Source organism: Melanotaenia boesemani, chromosome 1 (genome assembly GCF_017639745.1).
Source record: "Melanotaenia boesemani isolate fMelBoe1 chromosome 1, fMelBoe1.pri, whole genome shotgun sequence".
NCBI classification, from domain to species: Eukaryota; Metazoa; Chordata; class Actinopteri; order Atheriniformes; family Melanotaeniidae; genus Melanotaenia; species Melanotaenia boesemani.
In genome coordinates, this window is record NC_055682.1 from 2,467,124 (window position 1) to 2,474,324 (window position 7,201).

A 7,201-nucleotide genomic window follows, 5' to 3' on the forward strand; every position below is an offset into this window, starting at 1 on the left:
CATCAGTTTTTAAGTCAGACTTGTGATTCTTCGTGTCTGAAAGCTTCTGTGAGGCTGGTTGAAGAAGTTTGAGCAGGCCGACATGGAAACTCAGAGCAGATTAATAAAACAGGCAGAAGATAAAACACAGAGCCTCAGGATGTCTGTCTGCTTCACACACACACACACACACACACACACGCACACACACACACACACACACACCATTATGTCATGGATGATTTGCGTTTCTGCTTTACAAGAAGCAGGTGGTTGCTTCAGCAGATCTAATAAGCAGAACATGATCAGCTGTGAAGGTGACATCCTGTGGAGTCATCACTGGACTCCAGTAAAGGACCTCAGAGCAGTTCTTTCCACCCTGAAGGCTGTATTTACCAGAACCAAAACCAGTTCACCATGCAGACACAGCTTCATCTCATACCGAGTCTAAGAGATCTGCAGGAGTCACAGCAGCCATGAAATCTGGTGAAATCTTATAATAATCATTTTTTACTTTATGACTGAGAAATCCAACTCTGCATTGAACCCATCTCCAGATGTACAAGAGAGCCATGAGCGGCCATGTTTCAGTGCCAGAGGAGCAGCTAGGAAAGGTAAAGGGCCTTGCTCAAGGGCCCACAGTGGTTCACCTCTGTTGGCACACCAGCCAGAAATCAGCATCTTGAGGAGGAAAGCCCAGACTTTCCTCCCCCCCGACCACCAGCCACCTCCAGCTCATCCAGGGGGTGGCATTCCCAGGCCTGCTGAGAAACATAGTCCTTCCAGCGTGTCCTAAGTCATACCTGGGGCCTCCACCCAGTGGGACGTACCTGGAAACCCTCTCCAGGGAGGCGTCCAGGAGGCATCCTGACCAGATGCCGGAGCCACCTCATCTGGCTCCTCTGGATGTGGAGGAGCAGCGACTCTACTCTGATCTCCACCTGGATGACTGAGCTTTTCACCTTCTCTGAGGGAGAATTCGTTGAATCACTTGAAATCATGATCTTGTTATTTTGGTCACTGGTGAGCACAGTGAGGGCAGTAACATACATAGACCAGTAAATCAAGAGCTTCACCTCTTGGCTCAGCTCCATCTTCACCACAGCAAACCGATGCAGAGTCATCATCCCTTCAGGTGCTGCGGTGCTATACATCGGAGGTCCCTAACCCTGGTCCTGCAGGTCCTAGATGTCTCCCTGCTGCAACGCACCTGTTTCAAATTAATGGCTCATTAGCAGACTTGTGCAGAGCTTGTCAGAGAGATGTTTAATTTGAATCATTTGCGTCGCAGCAGGGAAACATCTAAGACCTGCAGGATAGAGGGCTGTGAGGACCAGGGTTGGGGACTTCTGCTATACATGGAAATACCAGCACGCCTCCTGAGCCAGTCCATTATTCCAGACGACAGGGTCAGAGGATCAGGTTCCTACCTGACGTGCAGGTTGACATGATGGACCGCATGCCGATCTAACATAAAAGAAGCCACAACGCAGGCACAACATCCATCTGGGCTTCATGCCGCACAGAAACTGCTTCAATGAAGCTCACTGGAAACAAACGGAAACACACAAACTCCTGCAGACAGCCAGCTGAACACAGACGTGTGCTTAACGGTCAAGCCTACACATACAAAGAAATGCTTTAAACATCCAGACTGAGTTCATCTCATCATACTGATTGTTTTCTGAAGTGTTTTGTCTACAGCTGCTGGCCATCAATAGGACCTTTTGCATGAATCTCTCGTGGATGCTGCAACAGAGACAGAGATTCCCCTCAAAGGCTTCCTGCCTTCATACGTTCACTCGGTCCTGTCCTTTCATTTCTTCACCGGAGCAGAAGAAAATTCAGCTGGATCATTTTTCTTCTGCTCAGGAGAAAAATAATCATGTGTGAAGGGTAAAATACTAACTGCTCTCTTGAGACCAACATTCCTCTTAGTGATTTTAATCTTTGTCTCTTTTGTTTTGTTGAAAGTCTAATATCACAGACCAAATAAACCGGTCAAATACACAAAAACTAAAGTGGATTCATGATAAAATTCTTTCTGTTCACATTTTTCACCAAAAAGCAAAAAAACTCTGCACTGATTTCAAGTTTCAGTGGATGTGCATCAAATGGAAGCCAAGACATGAAGTAAAAAAGGTTTTATTCCACAAAACAGCAGAGATGAAAACCAGAAAAGGTTTGGAGGTGAAATGGCTGCAGCTGGAGGGACAGATGAAGGCCTGCATCATCCAGTTACTCCTCCTTCACCTCCTTCCAGATCAGTCCTGGAAAAAGGAGGAGGAGGACGTTGGCTCACTCAGAACCGACCTGATGAAGAAGCAGAGGTAATCCGGAGGTGCTGTTAAACATTACTGATATTGTTACAAACTTAGTGAACATTTTCTTACATTTTTTATTGGAAAAGTCCACAACGTTGGAAGCAACATCTCTGCCTCCCTCCTTTTAAAACGTCTGATCTCCGTCCAGCTCAGCCTGATTTCAGCAGGTTTTACCTGTTTCTTTGTCTGAGCTCTTCAGGTTAGTTTGGTCAGTAAAATCCTCGTCCTGCTCTCTCAATGTGTTTCCATCTACCCTCGTCAACGATGTCCTTCAGTCTACTGGTCTTGTGTCCTCACTCCTCCCTGGTGTCTGGCTATGTCCCGGTTTATTTCAAGAACGCTGTCATTCAGCCTCTTCGCTTGGTCCCTGTCTTTTAGCAGCTACAGACCCATTTCAAAACTACCTTTTTATTGCTCAAATTTTAGAAAAGGTTGTGTCCAAGCAGCCCACAGCAGTCCCTGAAGAAGGCAGCATCCTTGATAAGTTCCAGTCTGGTTTCCGCAGGGCTCATGTAACTCAAACAGCCCTTCTTGTCCAAAGACTTTGTGCTGCAGAGCGATGCTGGAGAGTGCTGTGTAACTGTTGTTATTTGACCTCAGCATTAGACACTGCTGATCACCACGTCACACTGGGTTGATGTACGAGGATCGGCTTTAAAATGGTTTTCCTCTTATTTATCTGGATGGTCATTTTCTGTGGCTGCTGCTAGTTTTAGACTGGCCCACTCGCCTCCTATATAAAAGCCTCAGTCAGGAACCTGGGGGTACCCCTTGACTCTGACTGACTTCAGACACCCATGTTAAATCACTGGTTAGCTCTTGTTTTATCATTAAGAAAAAGCTTCGCTAAGCCTTATTGTATGACGTTCTATAAATGATCACACATGCTTTTAAATCTTCACACCTGGACTGCTGTAACTCTGTTTGCACTTGCCTCAATAAGAAATCACTGGAACATCTGCAAGTTTTGCAGAACGCTGCTGCAAGGCTCCGAGCTAAATATTAAACACGTCACCGCGTTGTTAGCTCAGCTACACTGGCTGCCAGTCCGCTACAGAGCACGTTACAGAAAAAACTTGTCTTTTTAAACTTGTATTTTTTCAGTGTTTGTTTTATTTTCTTGTGAAGAACTTAGTGATTATCTTCAAAGCTTCAATATATGTATAAAGGTTTAATTACTTACTTTAAGTCCAAATTTTTACAGAAAAGAAGCTCAAATATCGTCCCAACCTGACTAAACTGCAGGGTTAAATTAAAACAGTTTCATAGAGTTCCCAAGGCACCTTTACAGACAAGGTTCAGTTCAGTCCAATTAAAGTAATTCCATCAGAGCCAGAACCAGGAAGAAAAACCTCCTTTACCACCAGAACCAGGAAGGAATAACTGAAGGTTCTGCTTCCTGGAGCCAAACTGGGAGCTGGTTCCACAGAGAGGGGTCTGATAACTGAAGGTTCTACTTTAAGAACCTCCAGGAACCACCATAACCCTGCAGCCTGAGCATGAAGCTCTTATGGGAACATCTGGAAGATCTTTAATTTCCAGAGGATCTTGGTCACTAAGAGTTTTATATGTGAGGAGAAGAATTTTAGATTCTATTCTGGATTCAGCAGGAAGAGAAGATATAAATGGAATTAATAATCATCCTCCTCACCTGCTGGTTTGGTCTCAGGTGAGTTCAGACTGGAAGAACAAAATGATCCCAGCTGTTGGCTGTGTTATGCCCCAGGACTCATTAACCTCACACAACAATGTGGTTCATCCAAACTCCAGAGGCATTGTAATAAGACAACCTCTGAACTCCCAGGATGATGAATAACGGGGATTACATGATAATCCACCGGCAGGAGGGAGGCGGAGGGAAGGCAAGCTGCAGAGCATGTGGGGACACAACACGGCTGCAGGCCGTGGCCACTCGAGAGGCTAACAGCAAATATTTGTTGGACTGTTCATGCACGTACTGCCATTTCTCCACGCCTGGATGTCATCAGTCCAGGAATTCAGTAAAAAGGAAGAAATTCTTCACAAACATTTGGAAACAGAGGAACTTCATTTGACGACCATCCTCTCCTCCGTTCAGGGCTGCTCATTTACATTTTTGCCATTTTTCTAAGTCCACAGAGAGCCTTTCATCTCATCTTGTTTGGAAACCTTAAGCTTATTTGGCAACTTAATTTTCTGATGCTGAGGGTTAACATGGTTCAGTGGAATCTCTCCAACAGAAGAAATTAAACCAAACTCCATGGGAATTGTTCTGCTCTCTCAATTTGTGCCAAATTGCCGGGGGACCTGTGCAGCAGGGCAACTGATAACTCACCCTTGACTCAGCACAAACACTCCTCGCCAACACTTGTTAATTAACTCCTGCCTTAAATCCCAGCTTTATCAGGCCTGCCTGGTCCACTTGCAAAAGCTAGCCCTGCTGCAAAATGCTGCTGAATTGTATTCTATTAATATGGCATGTTGACGTGAGCTTGTCTTCATTAAACTTTCAGACGTTGTTGTGCTGTCTTTGCTCAGTGTCTTGTTTCTCATAATGGAATAAAGACAAGGAGGAAGTCTGTGGGGTGTAGATGGAGTAAATCCACACACAGGAATCAGATTATGTAGGGCAGGTGTTGTATTACACCTATTGATGCACTTCCCTGAAAGTCCCCCCGACTCACTTTACATATCTGCTGATAGATCCTGAACAGAGCTCGGATCACAGGGAACGAGGTGAGAGAGCCTGCTGCTTGTATGTGATTTAAAATTCACACAGATATTTTTGTTTAATCTCAAAATTAGCCTGGCTTCACCTCAGTTTAAACTTTAGTGTTTGCTAGTTGTTTAGCTTAACTTTTCCACCGGATCCACTTCTTTTTTAGCTCGGTGCCATCTGCAGTCTTTATTTCCAGGTGGCTGGAAGCAGTTGCTGCTTGTTTGAAATATAGAAATGAAAACAATTCTTACTTTTTGAGCAAGCATGTTATATTATGAGATTAATATTCCTGGGGGTTTACATGGCTACAGTATATTTGCTTGTTCTTTCTATTGTGAGATTCGGGGCCATTCAGAAAAAAATCTGAGGTGCAGTTCTGGACGTTCAGGCCTCACAACACATCAGGTTTACTAATTAAATCTGATGTGTTTTTTGCAAAATAAAACACACATTCATTTATTAATTAAATAAAAAAAAATTTAGTCTAACAAATCAGAAATGACCATGAATTAACAGACGTGAAACAGTTGTGAGCGTTTCTGAGCTACACCAATTGTGAGAATAGAAATACACTCACATTATAACACAATAACCAACCAACATTTGTGGACAATAAGCTCCAAGCATTCATGTTTCTCAACAGCTCCCACAAACGAAAAGAACTCAGTATAAGCTCAGCTTTAGCTTTTTGTTAGTTAAGCATTTGCTCATTGTTAATTCAGCATTGGCTCTGTGTTAGCTCGGTGTTAGCTAAGCTTTAGATTAGCATTTGGTTGTTAACTGAACACTAGCTTAGTGTTAACTTAATTTGCTAAGCTTTTGTTTTTGTTATCTAACAAAAAAAAAACATTTGCTCATTGTTAACTTGGTATTGGCTTGGTGTTAGCTTAGCATTTGCTTTTTGTTAACTCAGTGTTAGCTTAGTGTTAGCTTAGTTTGGTCAGGTGAACATTGAATTTAGCTTAGCATTTACTAATTTCTAACTCAGCACTTGCTTCTGATCCCAGTCTATGATTAGCTGTGTCTCACAGATGGTCACTCAGTACAGTCAATACAAGATTTTTCCATCCGATATGTTACATGTTTTAACAATAAACTAACTTGATGGGGTTTGGGTGACGTCTCAACGCTTCTGTTCATACTGACCTGTATGACGCATTAAAAACTTGTTAAATACAATCTGTGTGTATTTTGACCAAATCATAAACTGAGGAAAACAGTCCACAAATCAAGACTGAAACATGCTTTCTCAGAAGCCACACCATTTAAAAACCAGAAAATGCTCGTACCACAAGCATACTGTCGGCAATTAGAAACTAATGTCATGAAGGACTTTTCTGGGACTAATGGTATGAAATGGTACATATTTCCCTTCTCCCATGTGGGTACATTTGAAATGCTGTAAGCCTTGTGTGGATGGATGATTGTAAGTCTGGATGTGTTGTATGATTTTATCAAGTAAATGGCTAATGAGAAAATGTAGAAGTGTCATGTGTGCACTGGTCTAATTGTAGTTTTCTCTGTGTTGCCAGATCAGATAGAGTTTTCTACTGAGACACAGACAACCCTTAAACAAAGTTTGTTTTCTGCTGCTTTATTTGTCTGGAAAATATTAATTTGGTTGGAGTTCCTAATGTTCACAACTTCCATTAGAATAGATGGACCCTGTACCTGACACCTGCTCTTAAAGAGGCGGGTCCATTCTGAAAACCGCATGCCGGTGTGGACATGGCCCATCCACTTTAACTGGTTGTCTTTCAGTGTTGATCAGCTCTGACCCAGTCGAATCTGACAGGAGTTTCAGAAAGCTGCCGTTCTGGGCAGAGCAATGTTATGGGGTTGCAACATTATTCTGAACTGCGGTTGGATTCATGCTGCACTACTGAAGCAAATCAGATCTTTTAAATAACATATTCCACTCCTTGCCAGAGGTGGCGCTGCATCAAGAATTACTGAAAGAGCAGAGGAGACCGACAACGAAGAAAACTGGCTCATCTCTTGGGCTGTGTCCAAATGTCCACCCTACTACCCAACCATTACTACTCCCTCACCCCTGCTTCACTACATAGTGACTCATTCTCTTGCAGATTCAGACACGAAACTGCCTTTTTTTTTTTTCGCCGCAAACCATGTGACTACCGCTGTCACGGCAACCACAACCCACGTCAAGATGTCATTCCAAATCCAATCCAAAGTTGTG